At 41.2% G+C, this 22,195-nt stretch overlaps 1 protein-coding gene and 1 long non-coding RNA gene across 2 annotated transcripts in view; one reads left to right on the top strand and one right to left on the bottom strand.

The window, feature by feature from the left end:
* The window catches only part of LOC119628919 (uncharacterized), a 572,605-nt gene that overhangs the window by 437,130 nt on the left and 113,280 nt on the right, over positions 1-22,195 (bottom strand). The gene's annotated exons all lie outside the window — the stretch shown is intronic.
* Positions 4,575-6,614, top strand: LOC134199333 (uncharacterized). The gene is made up of 2 exons (XR_009973784.1): positions 4,575-5,583; positions 5,670-6,614. It is a non-coding gene; the product is annotated as an uncharacterized LOC134199333 (long non-coding RNA).

Raw genomic sequence — 22,195 nt, 5'->3', positions numbered from 1 at the left:
ACTTGCGCGTTTAAGAGCCAAGAATCTACGAACTTCTGCCGCGAAACAGAAGCGATTCCGATCCGGTAGTAGATTCATTCGCGAAGCAATTGCTCTTGAGTTGTTAGGTCTCCTTTGGAGGCGCTCGGGAACTTGTTAGCAAATCCCACCCCTCCTGGCTGCTGAGCATTTTTCCGCCCACCTGCCCTGGTGAAACTGGAAAGGCCTTCGGGCCACCAGTAATCTTTTAATCATAAAAAAAAACCTTTTGATTTGTGGGATAAGGCGGTCGTTGTACATTACAATTGAGATTACGACATCGTGTTCCAACACGAGGATCAACATTTGTTTGTCATACGATCCAGCTAACACCATGTGAGCTGTTAGCTTGCCAACCACATAAATAATATCAGTGGATTTATTTCCGTGTTGCCAACCTATACAGTGCTGTAAATCTCATTTTAAATTGCTCTTGCTTCGATCTTTCACTGGAATTATCTGGAAAAAATATATGCTACTTGTTAATCTTAATGTATTACCGAATATTTACATAAAATAGCTACACCACTTAAAAAACTAATATTAAATCATAGTTAACAAATGGCCACTCAGATCTGTATTCCATATTCAAATAACAACACGAAGGTTTTATCGAGTCAAATCTTATAATTTATGTTAACTTTAAATTCAATAATTATACCTTATATGCAAAATTAAAACATTATGGAAATACGTGTCTCAAATTTAAAATTGTAGACCACTTTAAACGAACAAGTCCGTTCCAACGGCATTTACAATTCAATCAAACCGACACTGAACACATTTAAAAGGCCGGAGGGTCAATAGTACCGGACATCAATCGTCAAAGGAAGTGTCGCAGCCTATTGTACCCGTACTCATTAGCGACGCGTTTGACACATCAAAGAGCCGGGCTGTCACCATACGTCACCTGTCAGCGAGTGACAGGCACAGCGGTGTGAAAAATGTTTGTAGTCACGCAAACGTATCCGTTAATTTAGTGGGTAAATTGAAAATTAAATATTGAATGTGTACTAAATTTTGAAGCATAAGGTTTTTTGAAGTAAAAAATTCTAGATGATTTGAAAGTCGGTGAAACGAAAGAGCGGCGGCAGCGGTGTCAAGCTGACTGGCGATACATCGATGCACTAAGATGCCTGTACGATGCCGCTACAATGACCGTCCAAGTACAGAAAGACCAGACGAGACCAATCCAGTTGCGCAGAGGTGTAAGACAGGGGGATATTATATCCCCGAAACTGTTTACAAACGCACTGGAGGACGTTTTCAAGACTCTGGACTGGAACGGACGCGGCATTAACATAAACGGCGAGTACATCTCACATCTTCGCTTTGCCGATGATATCGTCATCATGGCGGAATCGCTGCAGGACTTACAAGAGATGGTGCACAGCCTTAATGCTGCATCCCAACGGGTTGGCCTCGGAATGAACTTGGATAAAACCAAGGTAATGTTTAACGGAAACGTCATTCCGAGACCAATCGATGTTGGCGGTACACCTCTCGAAGTTGTTCAAGAATATGTCTACCTGGGACAGACCCTACAACTAGGTAGAAACAACTTTGAGAAGGAAGTGACCAGAAGGATTCAGTTGGGCTGGGCAGCGTTCAGGAAGCTTCGTCAGGTCTTTTCGTCGCCCATACCACAATGTCTGAAGACAAAGGTCTATAATCAGTGCGTCCTACCCGTGCTTACCTACGGAGCCGAAACGTGGACACTGACTGTGCGACTAGTCCACCAATTAAAAGTTACTCAGCGAGCTATGGAGCGAGCTATGCTCGGTTTGTCATTGCGAGACCGAATACGCAATGAGGTCATTCGGGCAAAAACCAAAGTGATCGATATAGCTCGCAGAGTTAGTAAGCTGAAGTGGCAGTGGGCTGGTCACATATGTCGCAGAACCGATAACCGTTGGGGTAGACGTGTTCTGGAGTGGAGACCGCGAACCGGCAAACGTAGTGTGGGACGCCCTCCTGCTAGATGGAGCGACGACCTGCGCAAGGCAGCTGGCAGTAACTGGATGCGTAGAACCGAAGATCGGGTTCAGTGGCGAGCTTTGGGGGAGGCCTATGTCCAGCAGTGGACTGCCGCAGGCTGATGATGATGATGATGATGATGAAACGAAAGAGTGACACTAAAAAGAGACACACATGTACATAATATATGATTTAGCGCGCGAGAGAATGAGATATAATACTTCTGAAAGTTTCAATATATTTTTTTGCCAATCTTCATTACCTGTAATTTTAAATGAATATTTTGGCTTTAGCATGTCTGGTGTGTGTATTTAAGAAGCTCGGCCTGAAAGAATTTGCTAACATCTGAATCTACCACGAACTGGATCGAAATCGTGAACAACTGAAAAATATCACCGAGAAACTCAGTGGGTTGTAGTTTATTATTAAAGTACTGCCGTATACATTTATTATCAACTTAAAGGTGAGATTCTATTCTATTCTATCAGCCTACAGACGTCCACTACTGGGCTTGACATAGGCCTTCCCTAAGCGTCGCCACAAAGCTCACGATTTATTCAAAAAATTGAAACTCAATAATATAAGTTGACTATAGATACCCAGACCGAGAATCGTCTGCTTAAAACGAGCTAAAAGTTGACCAGAGGCTATCCACCAAATGCCTATATAGAGTGCTCCAATATTGCGGTCATATAGCAAGAAAACCCTCTGACAACCTGGAGAGACTCATAGTGATGGGTAAAGTGGATGGAAGACGATCCAGAGGTCGGAGCCGAAGAAGATGGAGTGACCAAGTATCCGAGTGTCTGGACATGACACTGAGCCAAGCACTTCACTGAGCCACTGACCAACAAAAGTGGCTACAAACTACAAAAAAAAGTCATAGGCGGGCGCATCACGATGCTCAGCAATGAGCGAACGACTGAAGAAGGAGGAGGACTCCTTAAGAACCCACTTTTACTTAAAGTCCCTGTGGTCTAGGTTGAGCCCGAAACTTTCAGCAAACTTTCTATCGTAATGGTATATCTTTTGATCTTTTATTTCTTATAAAGATTAAAACATATGCAAGCAAGAAAAATTAGAATTTGAAAAGATTGGCATAGTTTACCAAGCTTACTATTATGATTTAGCCTAAAGTTTCTCAATTCTGAATATACTACATAGTAATATTATGATGTATCTTATGCTCAATAGAAACTAACTTTCACAAAACAATTGAAAATCGATACTTGTTGTGATCGAAATTTTGATTACAAATACATACTTATCTCGGCCATGAAAAACATATATATAAAAAATAGTATGCATAACCAAACAAAAGCTACTTTTAAACCGCGATCTAAAAAAATTAATAACAAAAAACCGATTACACTACATTTAGCATTCTCAATAGCCTTTTTAACATAAAAAAAAACCTTTCAAAACCTGTTTAGCATTGTTAAATTTAACACACAAAAAAATTGTGAAAAAACTTTGCTCAATCAATTTCAGTGTAGCATCGTTGCTCTGTAGCCACCATTACTTGTTATTTGAACATCCCCGCTTTTCGACAGTTTAATTTTTTGTCAACACAAAAGCTGCCAAAAAACGTACGGTGTGCGTTCCGAATACTAAGCCGATGTTTGGATATTATAGAACGAAATAGTTTTTTCTCGATTGATCGATTTTTTTTCTGGTGCATTTTATTTTATTTTAATGACGCTTCATATCGTGTTTGATTTGAGTTTGAAAACGAAGTAAGAGGAATTACATTTAAGAAATAGCCTTTGCTAATTATTGCCCTAGATGAGCAGACGAGTTCGCAGCCCACTTACTTAGGCATCCAAGTCTCAACATCCAAGTCTCGACACCCAAGTCTCAACATCCAAGTCTCAACATCCAAGTCTCAACATCCAAGTCTCAACATTCAAGTTTCAACATCCAAGTCTCAGGTCTTACGCATCAAGCTGGACTGCATAATCAGTTCGTTCCAAGGATAAATAGGACGTTAGTCCTAAAGCATCCTGTACTTACAACGTGCTGGCCACAAGTATTAAAAAAGGCATCAAAACAATTTTAAAAAAGGGTAGTAATTTTCTCCCTACCTAATCGCTGGTAGCCTAAGGGGCTATTCCAACTACGCAATGGCTGGTAGGTGAGCTCACGGGTCTCAACCTAAGGGAATACACTAGCCCTAGCAACAGCAGTGCTTTGCAGAATCTACCACTGGCTTAGAATCACGACCTACTGGAGAGACCCGATGAGAAACTCAGTGGGTTATATCTATGGACTAGTTCACACCTCGAACTCTTCGACGACGACGGTGACTGGAAAGGAGAACTAATTAACTGATAAATGTAAGCGTCTCAGTGTGGTAGGGATTGTAGAATCTAATTAACACTAGAGGAGACAGTAGTTGGCCAAATAGCCTATTTCGGTTCAATTCGGAGTAATTCTATCTGTTTCAAAATATCATACCCGTAGATCGTTTTCATATACTATCGATAATGTTTTATGTAAATCAAACATCACTATATCCATTCAAACGAGCTCGTAAATTACTTCAAAAGTGATTTACTCCCGCCACACAAATCGCGGTTGACTAGTCGTCACGGGCCGTCTCCGCTCGGCTGACATGTTCAAAGGGAATCTCTGACAGGTGTGAGTGATGACCGCCTAGACTCGCGGACTGACAATAACACTCACCGTTTCATGTTCCATACGAGGGTAATAGTTCCGTTTTTGTGGCGTTGAAAAATCATTTACAGTGTGTTCAAGAAACAACATGCTGTATAACGCCACGGGTCGTTTGAATTTTGAAACCTGAATAATGTCGAGCGCTTAATATCTCTAAGTTCTCGTCGCTGTTTTTTGTTGCGAGCTCTTGACGAGCCTGTCACGTACAACTCGCAAAATAAAACACGTGCGGAGTGGCAGCCACAAATCACATTTTTTAATCGAACTCACGTCTGTGGAACCGCACAGAAATTGTGGACGCGGCTAAAGCAACGCTTCGAGCCACGTTTTAAAGTTCATTTTCATGATTATCGACAACAACACGAAGTTTGCACGTTTTCAGCGCGCAGTCACGTCGGGCCGCGCGGAATGCTATCGACATCCGCTAAACTATCGACGTTCGCGCAACACTAATTGCTCTTTTTGTGGGAGCCATTATTTCTCACAATGATTTACGTAACCTTCTTCGAAACGTAATCGTATCATTAATGCTTTAAATGACTTTAACGGCCCATTCACGTGATTTAGATTGATTACTTTCAGCATTAATAATAAGGTAAGCCAAGGAGTACAATCAAATAGTGTTGTTTTAACTAATAGCTACCGACTATCGATAAAATAAATTTAATTCGTGAACAAGACAGTGCATTTGTCATGTAATCGCCCGGATAAGGGTAGAGGGATCTCAATTAAAAATTTATTTCTCAAGACTTCTGGCGGCGACGTCGGCGTAATTAAGATACCAGCTGAGCATAGATTATAAATTATCTGAGTTACGTAGTGTGGTTATCTTTGACATGGGTTTGGCGGGAAGCGATTTTCATTTGTAATTAGCGGCTCGGTAGCGATAAAAGTCGGTTTCGAGTTTTTAAAGTGAGTAGTCAACTCCGTTCGATTGTGCACTCTAAGTTGTTGTTCATAAGAAACTACTTTTTATACAGTTTTTATCGTTTTCACAGATGGCGATTCAAAAGATACCGTGCCTCTAATGTATGCATAATGGTGTTTACTTTAATATTCATCATCATCGCCTGTCTTGAAATAATTAAGTGTAAAAATATATTACGGTTATGATAGCAGAACTGTTTTTGAATAATTTTTGCTTTATGCTAAATTAATGATCTTACGAGCCAACTGATGCTACCTATTGAGTAGCTATTGGAGCATATAGACCTCATAAATTGGATGTTGTCACTCGCATTCAGCAATGAGGTCGAAAAAGCCTGTATTGCATATCGGACTTTAAATAGAAGAAATCGGATTTTCATGGAAGGAAGAAATGGAAATTTCATGGAAGAAGGAAATCGCGAGACTGCCGCCCTCGACTGGGGATGGCGGGCGGAGCATGTTGGAGTCGAACCGACTAAAACCTCCTGTCGCTCATCCCAACCAACGTCCATACCTCGCATGAGACAGATTTCATGAAAAGGCAAAGTGGGGAAAGTGAAGCGTTTAGTACGGAGCACATCTCCCCAATCACCCTCCCCCTCGGGACGCCGGACCGGCGGTCGTCGGCACCACGACCACCAGCCCTCTCGATGTAGATATATGCTAAGTACTATTTATTTAGAAATATAGGTATCTGCTTCCTGTATTACAAGTAATCCAAACAAGATCTTATACGCACCAGTTTCATCTTTCATTAGATCACTCAACACTGCGTCAGAGCCTACAATAGTTCAACAAATTGAAATTTTATGGTTTAAAAAATGATTAAAATTCGTGTGAATGATTCTTTCTTCGGCACTCGATCACTTGTTATTTTAGCACATAATAGATTAAAAAAACAATGTTAAAATAAACATAACATACGGCCTCTAACTACGAATTTAAACTGGTTTCTTGATTGTTTATGAGATTTGGCTGAATTTTAAGATTGCTTAAAATAAATATGAGTTTTTTTTATTTTTAATATCTCGTTTTTAAATCGTACCACCTGGAGTTCTCTTAATTGTACCGGTATAATTTAATTGACCGAAAACTTCATGTTTTGATGAAATAAATCTCCGTTTACTGCTGTTTATAACTGCTTTTGATGTTTCTGATAACGGGCTCTGTTTGAAATTTAATATCAGTTTTGATTTGCACCCGATGCGAACGCGTTCGAAGTGAACTTAGTAGCAAAAGTCTCAGACGATTTATCGTTTTTTTTTCCTTTCTAAAATCACTTTAATTTACAGCTGCTTCTAAATTATTCATAGCGTAAATAGTTTTTTAGCACCTACTGTTAGTTCGTTACCGAAAGGAAGAAAAAATGACAGTGTCAATGTGCCACCCGCTTTGAGACGTAAGAAACAATGATTCCCTACGGCTTTGCGCTTATTTGCACGGATCCTTATTGCTTATTCCTATCGATGATCAGTTGTGCGTTATAATTTAGAGATACCTAGTCAGTAGTACACACAGATCATAGAAACACACTTCTATAATAACTATCACTTAACATCACTAGTTGCATAACTTGCACATGTGTGTTCATTCAGAGTCCGTAGCTACAGGTAGATGCGCCGCCCTTTTTTTGCATGTGTTCTATTAATGAGTTTATTGGTGTTGCTGTAAGTTTCTTCGTGTGCAGGAGAAATATGAGCTCGTGTGCCGTTCATACAATTTTTGGTTTTGTGTGAGTGAAGTAAGTGGGAGAAACGTGGAGACATCTGAACATGAATAAATTTGTGTACAAAGCTAATCTTCTGTGATCGTGGTTAGTGACGGTAGTTATAACCGGAGACATTTTATTTGGCCCAAAACGTCGTCGTGGCCTAAAGGATAAGACGTCCGGAAAAACTATGAGATCCTGTACTATGGGATATAGAGACTGATACATAGTTAGATACGTTCTAAATATAGAGTAAATAAAGACCCTCGAATCTATCTTGCCAACCGAGCATTGACAGATGTCAAGTCACCAACGGCCCAATTTTTTTTTCCTACCTGTTCTAGTAACCTCGAGGAGTTATTCTAGATTCGCCGAATTAGTAGGTGAGCTCACGGGACTCAAACCTGATGACGTTGCTATCACGAACCCTAGCAAGAGCCGTGCTTCGCAGAATCTACCACCGGATCGGAAATGCGACCCACTGAGAAGATCCGGCGAGTGCCCCGTCAATTCGCGTTCAGTGTTGCCTCAAAAACTCAAAACCCACAGATTGGTTTCGAACATAAATAAGATTCGTTCGTTAAGATAAGATTCGTATTCGTAGAATAGTAAGTAGACATGGGCCGCAACTACTCGTCAAACATCGGCTCACTTCGGGTGGTGGTCTTCGGCAGAGTCGAGGCGTCATCGCTCGGGTTGAGTCGAATTCGTCATCTGGCTGAAGAATAGTGAATGTGTTTGAGAACTGTCATACTGTATCGTGCCGCACTTTATTTTGAAGGTTATAAAATTTGCCACATAGTGCATTGCTACATGCCAATAAAAATTACCTTTATAGACAACTAAAACTGAATTTAATGCACAAATACCCACTATATCAGAAGATAGAAGAAGGATAATAAGATGTCAACCTTTATGCGATACATAGATAATAAACGCCCAGAGGAGGTTTTTTTTATTGCATAGTTTTTTTTTTTATTGCTTAGATGGGTCGACGAGCTCACAGCCCACCTGGTGTTAAGTGATTACTGGAGCCCATAGACATCTATAACCTAAATGCGCCACTCACCTTGAGATATAAGTTCTAAAGTCTCAAGTATAGTTACAACGGCTGCCCCACCCTTCAAACCGAACGCATTACTGCTTCACGGCAGAAATAGGCAGGGTGGTGGTACTTACCCGTGCGGACTCACAAGAGGTCCTACCACCAGTATATACAAACAAACCTGTTCATTCGCTTATTTTAAACGTACGAAACTTCGGTAAATTAAATTCAATGTAACGAATATCTTATTCAGGACGCGTAGCGCCAAATGGACAGCGCGCCTTAAGTTCGGCGAGCAAAAAGCGCGCGGCGGCTCTGTATTATCGCACGATCTTTACACAGAGCTGTCGAGAATCCGTAGAAAGCACGCGAATCAAGAAACTGTCACTGGACATGAACGAAAGAAATAAATTCTTCATTTCCATTTAAAGCAATTTTTTTTTTTTACATTTTAGACTAGCGACCCGCCCCCGCTTTGCTTCGGAAACGTTAAATTTTATTATTGATAGCTGAGTCCCGCGATGTTACCCGCGGTTATTGTCGTACCGCGGGTGACGCCGCGCGGCGAAGCTAGTCTAAAAAAAGTAGCCTAAGTTACTCCTTATATCATCAGCTACCTATCAGTTAAAGTCTCGTCAAAATAGGTGCAGCCGTTCCAGAGATTAGCCGGAACAAAGAGACAGACAGACAGACCGACAAAAATTGTAAAAACTATTATTTTGGTGTATATGCCGTATATACTATATTCATATGCATGTAGTAAAAAGCAATTATTTCAAAATTACAAACAGACCCTCCAATTTTATTTATATGTATAGATATATGACGGTAGCCATCAAAGAACACAAGATATTTGACAGATGCCTGAATCTCGCCTACGACATTTTCAAGATAGCTTGCAAGCTTCGAACAACAATATACAGACCGTCGGTTTACCGAGCAATATCATCCGCTCGGTGGAAGATCTTCCCTTTGTCGTATATCTCCCCACAGATAGATTACTTGAGTCAATAGATAAAACAACGTGAATACTATCAATAATAGTACTATTGATCGAAGGCATCCCGGCAGAAATAGGCGGGATGGTGGTACCTACCCGTGCGAACTCACTAGAAGTCCTACTACCAGTAATCGCTCTAACAATATCAAAATAGCCTTGCACAAATATCGAAGACCAACATGCAGAGTGTACTTACTAACTCATTGAAAACCAATCAAGATCACTTATAAACCGATTCCGTTCACGTCAGGACCGCTATAATCTTCAGCATCCGTTTTGACATAAGCAAAGGCAACAACTCATTACGACATCGACGCCATAAATCACTGCATCGACATGCCACATCCACGGTTCTTACATCCTGTGCCCGTCACATAAATCAAGATGTAAGCGATAACAAGCAACCACTCATAAACGCGCCGAGTACGGTTTTACGATTCATAATTGTAGTTTATTAAATAGCAGCCACTTGCATTTTAATGGAAGAATTCCAAGCAATAAAACCTTAGGCGGCTGATTAATGTTGTGCAGAGTTAGCTATGTGCAGAGGCGGCATACAGGTTTCGTTGGATTTTTATTGTGATTTATTTCACACTCTTCGATTTTTAAACTGAAGAGTGTTTTTTTTTTTTTTTTTTATTGTCCTTGTAGGCAGACGAGCATACGGCCCACCTGATGGTGAGTGGTTACCGTCGCCCATGGACTTCAGCAATGCCAGGGGCAGAGCCAAGCCGCTGCCTACCGCTTAATACTCTCCACAAGCCTCGTTTGAAGAAGGACATGTCATAGCGCTCAGGAAACACCGTGGAGGGGAGCTCATTCCATAGCCGGATGGTACGTGGCAAAAAAGATCTCTGGAAACGCACTGTGGATGACCGCAGTGGCTCCAGGTAGTATGGATGAACTCTACTCCGGTGGCGGGCGGTGCGATGGTAAAAACGAGATGCCGGTATCATCTCGAACAATTCCTCAGAGCACTCCCCATGGAACATACGGTACAAAATACAGAGGGAACCGAAGTCCCTCCGTTTTGCGGTAGTTGGAGTCGACCATGGACATCGGCAATTCTGGAAAACAGCCGTGCTGATTGTGGCCTGCCCCAAATTAATCGCTACATTCCCCGTTTGTCATTTAGGTGTATTTTATTATAATTTAGAATACTTTTTGAAATAATTGTTTTTTTTCTTCATTAATTTTTACGATTTTATTCTTGCGCTTTATGATTCAGGTTTTCATTTCCGGGCTCTCTTTATTTATGTAACATAAAAACAAAAAACGTATTTCGTAAAAAACATAGTCATTTCTAAAATTTCATAGCTCAGCGCCGTCTCGTGTTTTCTTTCTCAAACACACATTCGGCTATCTATTTGTAATCTTTAATTGAATTATAAATCTTTCAAGCGGGCCCTTTAAAAGGATTTGAAGTGTAAATGTGTTTATAAAAACTTACGATCGTAACGGACGTCCATTAGTTCTATTCCCTTCTATTCAACTAGCTAATAATAAAACTGTGAAGACGAAAATATGTACGTAAAGGTTTTTGTTGGGCACATTGATCTTGTACGATTGTATAGTAACAACGAATTTAGATATAAATTAGTTTTAGTGAAATTATGTCATTTCTTTATTTATTTAAATATATGTATTAAATGAAATCTTATTAATATACGAAAAAAAAAGGTTATAAATACACACAAAAATGTATTCTGGAATGATTTTTTATCGCTTTGAATCACTTTTCTACATTATTTTTTGCCTTGAGAGCCTTGAGAGTCTATATCAGCGTTACCGGACGGATCATGTTTATACTGTATTTTTATGCTCACGAGCATACGGCCCATCTGATTCTGAGTGGTTACTACTTCTGACTTCATAGACATAGACATAGACTTCTGCTTCTGAGATATCTAGGAAATGTTTTACAAATAACTTTTAGCTGTAAGTAGTATTTGGCACCATTGTTCATGGCCGAACAGTGACCATCTAAGACCATATGGGATGCGATTTGGTCCACCTTCGAATTCACTAAAACAACACTTCGAAAATGTAGCCAATTTTAATGTTGAATGATTTTACTTAGCCAAGTTTTTCCTATAAAACCTTTTATTAATTCGAGCGTAACAATTCGCGCAAAATGTAGCAAACTTTATCTTTTAACTTTTACAAAGTTTGACCTTAGCTGGATAAATAATTGCGATCGTAAAACAGTTTTAGTGGCGTGAAAGGAATACAACATAAATATATTCATGCAATTAAAATTAATTAAAAACCCACAATCACTATTATGATACGAATCATAAATTATATTTTATTTCCTGCTTACATAATTGATTTATTGTTTGTCTTAAAATTCAAACTGTTTAGTTGGATTTAATTGTTAATTCGTAGAAAAAACCGCTTATCATAATTGCAAGTGGCCTTGCGAAAGGAAAATATTCGGGAACCGCAACTAAGTGCGGAAGATTGCTTGAAATTTTTATTGCCTTTATAGGCTAACCAAAGGCTAACATACGGTACAGTAGATCGTGAATGGTCACTCATGAATGTCGTCGATAGCAAGAGAACAACTCAGCAGGATGCCAAAACGATATAGTTTCACTCTTGATAAGTTTATAGGACTGAACCAGTTCCTATTGCTTCAAATTCAATATCACAATTTAACATTTCTAAAGCTTATATACAGTACAGAAAGAATAGGACCGCCCACCATACTACGCAGAAGCCTCAGTAGCATTAGGATCAGGAGTCCCGGAGCGGAACAGGTCGTTGCTTCACTGGTGACAATTCACGCTTGACATTGCTGACTACTTACCTTCAAGTGGATTATATACTCGTCAATAACGGCAGTAAAAATACATTACCCTTGAAGATTGAAGCGCAAAGGGCCTGCGGATGGTGAGTGAGTACTGCCAATCATCACAGAATCAGTACAGCCCGGGGCACAGCCGCTGGTTTCCGCTGCATTCCCTCCTCGAACCTCAGTTCAGATATGTCCGAGCTTGTGTCATAATGCCCGAAGAACACCGTGAAAGATCTGTCAGATCTGAAAAAAGAGCTGTTACAGCGCCTGTTAATACCGTCAAGGATCCGAAAGGACAACAATAGCCAGACAGTCTATTTTTACTCGTAGGATCAACTTTGCACACATTGGAAACCTACTATCGGAAGAATGCTGTTTACCAGAAGCATGAGATATGAGGAAGGACCGTCCTAAAAAGTCTGGGACAGACTGTGTGAAATAGGATACGCAAGAGAAGGGTGTGAGAGCAGATATACCATATGATAGGCATGAGCGGAGTTACAGAGCATGCTGAGAGTCAGCGGACTGAACCTGGTGGGATAAGGACACGAAGAAGAAGAGACAATCAATGTAAGATAAAATCTTAGTTTTGTTACTTTGCATCAAAACAAGACTTTATGCAAATGTACCATATTATTTAGATTCCTATGACAGTGCTGTTGAGTTTCGTTTTTTTTTCCCGTAGAATACCAGACGGGACCTTGGGGAAGCTAATGGTCACTGGCAAGATGGACGGAAGAAAACCAGGAGGTAGAGACCCGACACGTTGGACTGACCAGATCCGCACTACTCTCGACACCACAGTTCAGAAGGCTCTACACTCGGCGGTAGATTGGAGCAAATGGCGTAGAATGATCCAGAATAAACTCTTGTTGTGAGGCTACGAGCCTCCGTATTGAGGAAACCGAAGCGAGAAGAAGAAGAAGATCCAGATGAGTTCCCAAATCTGATTACGTGGAACAAATTTCGATGTGAAACTGCCTTAGAACTTTCGCAAATATGTCTGTTGCCTTGTAAATAAAAATGGTCGACAAGCAACTTGATTAGTCATGCATACGAACTGCATGTGCTTGGTAATTAGCAGCATGTGTAATGTACATAACGACACAGTGTATGTATGATGAGACTCGAAAATGTTTGATGACGTATTAAAATACAGAAAACATTTTCGAAATTTGTTCCGTTCGCGTTTTAGCTATGAACTATATTTTATGATTCCGGAATGGAATTCCCTCGACATGTTCCCTCTTGCCTACAATTGAGATTTGAAAGAAATCTTCAAAAATTGTTTTTTTTATTGCCCTTGTAAGTAGAGGAATGTACGGCCCATCTGATGGTGAGTTGTTAGCGTCGCCCATGGACGTTATCAACAGTAGGGACAGAGCCAATCTGCGGCCTACCGCCTAGCTACTTGCCATTAAAGATAATATAGTTAATATTGATAATTGTAAAACAACGTATTTTAATTGAATTAAAATTGAAATTTCGATGGCAAAAAGAAGGGTGGTGCAGCCATAGTGCTAGAAAACTAAGACCTAGAACTCATGGCTCAAGGCGAATGGCAACGTCTATAGACCACATAATACCAGTTAGGAGCTCGTCCAACGATAAAAACCACCAAAAACCAAACTTAACAGACCGCTATTTAAATGCACTACAAAGAATATCGTGATCGGAGACCGTTCGTCGCAGCATTAGCATATCGGAATTATTCTATTACAAGGTTAATAATTTTAAAATAATATGCTGGCAACACACGCAACCGAGAAATATGGCGGCCTGGAGATGCGGTCGTGGAACACTAATCAAAATCAAGAGGATCATGTCTGCGTGGTGACGTAACGTAGAAAATAGAAACACTCTCAAGCCGCGTGACCAAGCGCTTTAAGATTGTGATTTAAGTAAACAATAAAACGTACGATTAACCATGAATATTCCGTTACTTAATTAGTTCTCGTTTTAATATTATCGCGTGATTATTTATAACGACGAAGGAGAGCACTGCTGAATAAAGTATTTTTCAAAGTAATGCAGCGCTAATGAAATTCTTAAAAGCGAGTATTAAATTGGAGGTCATAAAACGAAACAACTTAAGTGTTCCGATCGAAGTATTTAAAACGTATTAACGATTTAATTCCGATATAAAAATTGTTTTAAATAAAATTTAATGGAATATTTTTACGGCTGCGATTTTCTCGATTTTATTACTTTAGTATTAATAACGTTTTTATCGCTAAAAACTTTTAAATGTGGAATCTGTTGAGAACTTTAATTAAAAAAATATAATTAAGCTCATAAAATTCTCAGCATTACTGCCGTTCTATGAGCTGAGCAAACTTCTTTAAGACAGTCGTCACCAATACAATTAAAAGAGTAAAAACTGCTCTTGCTAAGGTTAGCAAATTTTCTGAGGTTGAGTCCGTCAGGTCAGCTAGCGGTCTGGGCGTAGCCTCTTAGGCTACCAACGTATTGGTAGGGAAAATGAAAAAAAATAAAAGAAAATTACACACGCATGTAGGATTTAAATCCCGTCAAAGTTTTGTCGCTCGATCCAAATTAACTGGGCGTCTTCTAGCAATCTCTAGATCATAAATGCTTCTAAGCTGTGTCCTCGGTGTCCGTCAATAAATAGCTGCAGCAATAAGTGCTGGTCAATTTTGACAAATCTAAAGCATTGTGAACCAAGCTGAGACGTATGGTAAACAAACCTTCTTTGAAAAATCAGTAATCTCGTTGTGATGTGCTTCTAGTTGGGTGAATGCACGATTTCATATCAGCTAAGCTTCATTTGTGACATTAATTCAGTGAGTCCGCGCGGATAGGTACCACCGCCCTGCTTATTTCTGCCGTGAAGCAGTAATGCGTTTCGGTTTGAAGGGTGGGGTAGCCGTTGTAACTATACTGAGACTTTAGAACTTGTATCTCAAGGTGGGTGGCGCGTCTACGTTGTAGATGTCTATGGGCTCCAGTAACCACTTAACATCAGGTGGGCTGTGAGCTCGTCCGCCCATCTAAGCAATAAAAAAAAAAAAAAAAATTTAAAGAGTTGCTTAATTCGTGGATAGCATAAAAAAACGAAACTCCAATCGTCAAGGCGTTCGAACTCTGCCAAAAATATGAGAAAATGTAATAAATAATCCTTGAAAGATACATTCGTAACCATTTTTCACTATAAAGATGTAGAAAACTTAGCTATGATCCTTTTTGTATTTGATCTGGTCTGGTCTTCTATGGTCCTTATCTGTCTGTAGACACAAAACCGAAAATTCCAGGCTACCCCTTAATTTACTAGATAAATCAAAATTGCCCTAGATTGGACATACACAAAACTACCCACAGCATTTGTCACTCCGACGACGAGTTGTGCAATGATAAAAAGGTGATAACTGGATCATCTAGAACAAATTATCGGAGCAATATAAAAGGTATGGTACAAAACACAGAGAGAACTGAAATCCCTCCGTAGACCCAGAGATATCAAGTGATCCGTGAGATTAAGACTATCGACAATCCGATCTTCTGTATAGAATGAAATAGAAGAACTTGAGAATCTCGGTCCAGAGATGTGACCGGTTAAAGCTGGACGTGAAGTTTAGCTCTTTCCCAATATTTCCCAAACTTTTTTAGATGTACCTACCAAATAACTGTAGTATTAAATGCCACTTGAAACATCGGATGGCATTCCGCGGTGAACCCGTAAGCCATCAATAGATTGAAATGAACCAAAATCATATCACCCCGTTTGAAGTTGTCGTGTCCTAAAGGATAAGACGTCCGGTGCATTCGTATGTAGCGATGCACCGGTGTTCGAATCCCGCAGGCGGGTACCAATTTTTCTAATGAAATACGTACTCAACAAATGTTCACGATTGATATCCACTGTGAAGGAATCACATCGTGTAATAAAAATCAAACCCGCAAAAATTAACTTATATCTCGAGGTGGGTGGCGCATTTACGTTGTAGATGTCTATGAGCTCCAGTAACCACTTAACACCAGGTTGAGGCTGGTAACACCAGGGCTGTGAGCTCGTCCATCCATCAAAGCAATAAAAAAATAATAATAAAAACTCAAGTTTTAATCGCTTTAGACTTGTACTCTGGTCCGATAAACATAACGAGCATCGACCATACTATGATCTGCATAGAAATGCATACCGTCAATAGATACCACATTATTATTTTTATCAACTACAATTCACATTTTTATAGCGCAAGTCACACTTAAAATTAACTAATACAGGAGTGGTCAGTTTGGCTCGACTACTAAAAAGTCGATTAACCTTGGACGTTGATGACAATTGCTTCATAAATAAAAATTATGTCAAAGACTAAACGAAACTCAATTTTCAGAAGTGAAACAATGGTAACACAAATCACGTGTTTGCCATCAAAGCTAAATAGAGGCCCTGCTTTGTAGGCGGAGGGGGGGCGTTGCAATAAATCAGCAACAATGCCTCTTGCAGGTGCTGCGCCGATGCCGAACGTGGTGAAATATTGAACCATAGAATAAATGGCGCTAGACGTCGCCTTTGCTAATATTTTTGACAATTTTTTTTCCTACCCAAGGCTGAGAGCCTTGAGAGGCGTAGCTTTAACTAGTAGGTGAGCTCACGGGGCTCAAACCTGACGACGTTGCTAACACGAACCCTAGCAAGAGCCGTGCTTCGCAGAATCTACCAACGGATCGGAAACGCGACCCACTGAGAAGATCCGGCAAGAAACTCAGTGGGCTGTGTCTGTGGGTTAATTTACTCGTCGAGCCCTTCGTCGCAAGCGACGGGTTCGACGAGAACGATGACCAGATTTTTGACATTATGTGGTAGATTTTATTACGAGTTCAGTCGTAGATAAATATAGTAACGGAACGGAATGGTATGGATTAATTACAGATATTCAATCCGAATCCCGCCGGTAAGTACCAATTTTTCTAATGAAATACATACTTAACAAATGTTCACGATTGACTTCCACGGTGAAGGAATAACATCGTGTAGTAAAAATCAAACCCGCAAAATATAATACTATACTGAGACCTTCGAACTTATATCTCAAGGTATGAAGCGGCACTTACGTTGTAGGTAGATGTCTATAGGCTCCGGTAACCGTTTAACACCAGGTGGGCCGTGAGCTCATTCACCCATCTAAGCAAAAAACACGTGTGGTACTCGGCGACTGCCGCGGTAAAACTATTGCATAGAATTTTTTATCAACTTATGCAATTATAATTATAGACAATAATAATTTAATATTAAAACAATAATAAAATAAGACCACGCTATATTTATAAACAAAACATTAACTGTCCTCTTCACACTCATAAGCTAGACCGCGCGAGAGAGGAATGGGCGGACTTTTCTAGATGCGCATGCAGTGTGACGTCACGTCGTGCGCTTATTCACAAACACTACACAATCGCAACGTGTGAATGTGTTGAACCCAAGCTACATGGTAGGCGTAATGGGGGTGTTAGGTTTTATTTTCGTTACGGAATTTCTTGATTTGGCCGCCGCGCTCAAAGACCGCGATAAAAGCTATGCAATAGCTTAAAAAAGAAGCTGCTGTGACCACTTAATAGGTGGCCTTTGGGAACGTTCACCCACCAATACAAAAAATGTGAGTTTAAATGAATTAGAATCAATTGGTTGAAGTCTAGATTTTATTCTATGCGTAAAATATAGCTGGCTGTCAGTAGCAGAGTTATAATTAAGTCGCTTGTTTTGAAGCGCAATTAAATTTTAAAAAGTGCCGATCCATTGATAATTTTGTTTTAATTGATTTCGTAACAAAAAAGACGTGACTCAAATCTTTTGAGTGACGTGTTTAATTTATTAAATAATTTCTCGAAACGCTTGTCTAGCGATTGAAATAAAGATTTAATTTAGAAAGAAAATTGAGCGATATTGTAAATTATACATATAAATAAAAACGGAATGTCTGTTTGTAATATTGAAATAACCACTTTTTACTACATGCATATGAATAATATATACATACAGTACAGACACCAAAATAACATTTTTTACAATTTTTGTCTGCCTGTCTGTATATTTGTTCCGGTTAATCTCTGGAACGGCTGGACCGATTTTGACGGGACTTTCACTGATAGGTAGCTGATGATATAAGAAGTAACTTAGGCTACTTTTTTTTAGACTACCTTTGCATACGCCTTCGATACGGCAATAACCGCGGGTAACATAGCGAGACACAGCTATCAATATATTTTTTTTTTTTTTTTTTTTTTTTTTTTTTTTTTTTTTTTTTTTTATTGCTTACATGGATGGACGAGCTCACAGCCCACCTGGTTTTAAGTGGTTACTGGAGCCCATAGACATCTACAACGTAAATGCGCCACCCACCTCGAGATACAAGTTCTAAGTCGCAAATCAACGTGATCAGGTTTGTGATTTTTTGCGTGACCATCAAATTGACATATTTTTAGTACAGGAGACTCTACTTAAGCCCGCGCGCCGCGACCCTAAAATCGCGAACTATAACATGGTTAGGAACGACAGGCTCACTGCTCGTGGTGGTGGTACCGTCATCTACTACAGAAGAGCCTTGCACTGCATCCCGCTCGATCCCCCCGCGCTCGTTAACATCGAAGCATCAGTATGCCGAATCTCACTGACGGGACACGCGCCGATCGTTATCGCGTCCGTTTATCTTCCACCGGATAAGATTGTTCTAAGCAGTGATATCGAGGCGCTGCTCAGCATGGGAAGCTCTGTCATTCTGGCGGGCGACCTAAATTGTAAACACATCAGGTGGAATTCTCACACCACAACCCCTAATGGCAGGCGGCTCGACGCGCTAGTTGATGATCTCGCCTTCGATATCATCGCTCCGCTAACCCCGACTCACTACCCGCTAAATATCACGCATCGCCCGGATATACTCGACATAGCGTTATTAAAAAACGTAGCTCTGCGCTTACACTCGATCGAAGTAGTTTCAGAGTTAGATTCAGACCACCGTCCCGTCGTTATGAAACTCGGTCGCGCTCCCGATTCCGTTCCCGTCACGAGGACTGTGGTGGATTGGCACACGCTGGGCATCAGCCTGGCTGAATCTGATCCACCATCGCTCCCGTTTAGCCCGGACTCTACCCCGTCTCTTCAGGATACCGCTGAAGCCATAGACATCCTAACGTCACACATTACCTCGACATTAGATAGGTCATCGAAGCAAGTTGTAGCGGAGGACTTCCTTCACCGCTTCGAATTGCCCGACGATATTAGGGAACTCCTTAGAGCTAAGAACGCTTCGATCCGCGCCTACGATAGGTATCCTACCATGGAAAATCGTATTCGAATGCGTGCCCTACAACGCGACGTAAAGTCTCGCATCGCCGAAATCCGAGATGCTAGGTGGTCTGATTTCTTAGAAGGACTCGCGCCCTCTCAAAGGTCTTACTACCGTTTAGCTCGTACTCTCAAATCGGATACGGTTGTAACTATGCCCCCCCTCGTAGGCCCCTCAGGTCGACTCGCGGCGTTTGATGATGACGAAAAAGCAGAGCTGCTGGCCGATACATTGCAAACCCAGTGCACGCCCAGCATTCAATCCGCGGACCCTGTTCATGTAGAATTAGTAGACAGTGAGGTAGAACGCAGAGCCTCCTTGCCACCCTCGGATGCGTTACCACCCGTCACCCCAATGGAAGTTAAAGACCTGATCAAAGACCTACGTCCTCGCAAGGCTCCCGGTTCCGACGGTATATCTAACCGCGTTATTAAACTTCTACCCATCCAACTCATCGTGATGTTGGCATCTATTTTCAATGCCGCTATGGCGAACTGTATCTTTCCCGCGGTGTGGAAAGAAGCAGACGTTATCGGCATACATAAACCCGGTAAACCAAAAAATCATCCGACGAGTTACCGCCCGATTAGCCTCCTCATGTCTCTGGGCAAACTGTATGAGCGTTTGCTCTACAAACGCCTCAGAGACTTCGTCTCATCAAAGGGCATTCTCATCGATGAACAATTCGGATTCCGTGCAAATCACTCATGCGTACAACAGGTGCACCGCCTCACGGAGCACATTCTTGTAGGACTTAACCGACCAAAACCGATCTATACGGGAGCCCTCTTCTTCGACGTCGCAAAAGCGTTCGACAAAGTCTGGCACAACGGTTTGATTTTCAAACTTTTCAACATGGGCGTACCGGATAGTCTCGTGCTCATCATACGAGACTTCTTGTCTAACCGCTCTTTTCGATATCGAGTAGAGGGAACCCGCTCCTCCCCGCGACCACTCACGGCTGGAGTCCCGCAAGGCTCCGTTCTCTCTCCGCTCCTATTTAGTTTATTTATTAACGATATTCCCCGGTCGCCGCCGACTCAGCTAGCCTTATTCGCTGACGACACAACCGTTTACTACTCAAGTAGAAACAAGTCCCTAATCGCGAGTAAGCTCCAGAGTGCAGCGTTAACCCTCGGACAGTGGTTCCGAAAATGGCGCATAGACATCAACCCAGCGAAAAGCACAGCAGTGTTATTTCAAAGGGGAAACTCACCGCTTATTTCCTCCCGCATTAGGAGGAGAAATATCACACCCCCGATCACCCTCTTCGGCCAACCTATACCCTGGGCTAGGAAGGTCAAGTACCTGGGAGTCACCCTGGATGCATCCATGACATTCCGCCCGCATATAAAAACAGTCCGCGATCGTGCCGCATTTATTCTCGGCAGACTCTATCCCATGATCTGTAAGCGGAGTAAAATGTCCCTTCGGAACAAGGTGACACTTTACAAAACTTGCATAAGGCCCGTCATGACTTACGCGAGTGTGGTGTTCGCTCACGCGGCCCGCACACACATAGACACCCTCCAATCCCTACAATCCCGCTTTTGCAGGTTAGCCGTCGGGGCTCCGTGGTTCGTGAGGAACGTCGACCTACACGACGACCTGGGCCTCGAATCGATCCGCAAACACATGAAGTCAGTGTCGGAACGTTACTTCGATAAGGCTATGCGTCATGATAATCGCCTTATCGTTGCTGCCGCTGACTACTCCCCGAATCCTGATCACGCAGGAGCAAGTCACCGTCGTCGCCCTAGACACGTCCTTACGGATCCATCAGATCCAATAACTCTTGCATTAGATACCTTCAGCTCTAACACTAGGAGCAGGCTGAGGAACCCCGGTAACCGTACGCGTCGAACTCGACAAAGAGGTCGACGTGCAGCCTAACCCATGCATCAGCCCGCTGAGTTTCTCGCCGGATCTTCTCAGTGGGTCGCGATTCCGATCCGGTAGTAGATTCATTCGCGAAGCAACTGCTCTTGAGTTGTTAGGTCTCCTTCGGAGGCGCTCGGGCAGTTGTTAGCAAATCCCACCCCTCCTGGCTGAGCATTTGCTCGCCCACCTGTCCTGGTGAAGCTGGAAAGGCCTCCGGGCCACCAGTAATCCTTCAATCATAAAAAAAAAAAAAAAAAAAAAAAAAAACAAGTTCTAAGGTCTTAGTATAATTACAACGGCTACCCCACCCTTCGAACCGAAACGCATTACTGCTTCACGGTGGAAATATATATAGGGATATCAATATATCAATAATAAGTTTTAATGTTTCCGAAGCGAAGCGAGGGCAGGTCGCTAGTTATGATATAAAAACTTACATTTGCATTGTGTAATGTCAAAAACTACCAAGGAAATAATTAATTAACGCCATCATCCAAACTGAATCAAGATGAATGAAGGGCAAGTGGACCTCAAAGTTTTTAATGCAAAAATATATAAACACAAATATATTTCAGGCATACCCACTAAATATTATAAATTAAAAAAAAATCAATTTTCCTTAACCTCAACCTTAAACTTAAACTTTAACCTTAAAACTTACAAACTTGCAAAGCTGCCTTTCTACACTAATATTGTAAATGTCAATGTCTTCATATTTAGATGTGTATTAATCACGAAAAAAAACGGTAGATTTCAATTCAAATTCGCTCTACCATCTATTAAAATACGCACAACTATAGTTTATAATCTCGATTAAGACATAGGATACTTTTATAGCGGTAGTTGATGTAGCCCAGGC

Source organism: Bombyx mori, chromosome 9, assembly GCF_030269925.1.
Source record: "Bombyx mori chromosome 9, ASM3026992v2".
Taxonomy (NCBI): Eukaryota; Metazoa; Arthropoda; class Insecta; order Lepidoptera; family Bombycidae; genus Bombyx; species Bombyx mori.
The sequence above is the reverse complement of the archived record's forward strand: the minus strand, read 5'-3'. Positions and strand labels throughout refer to the sequence as shown.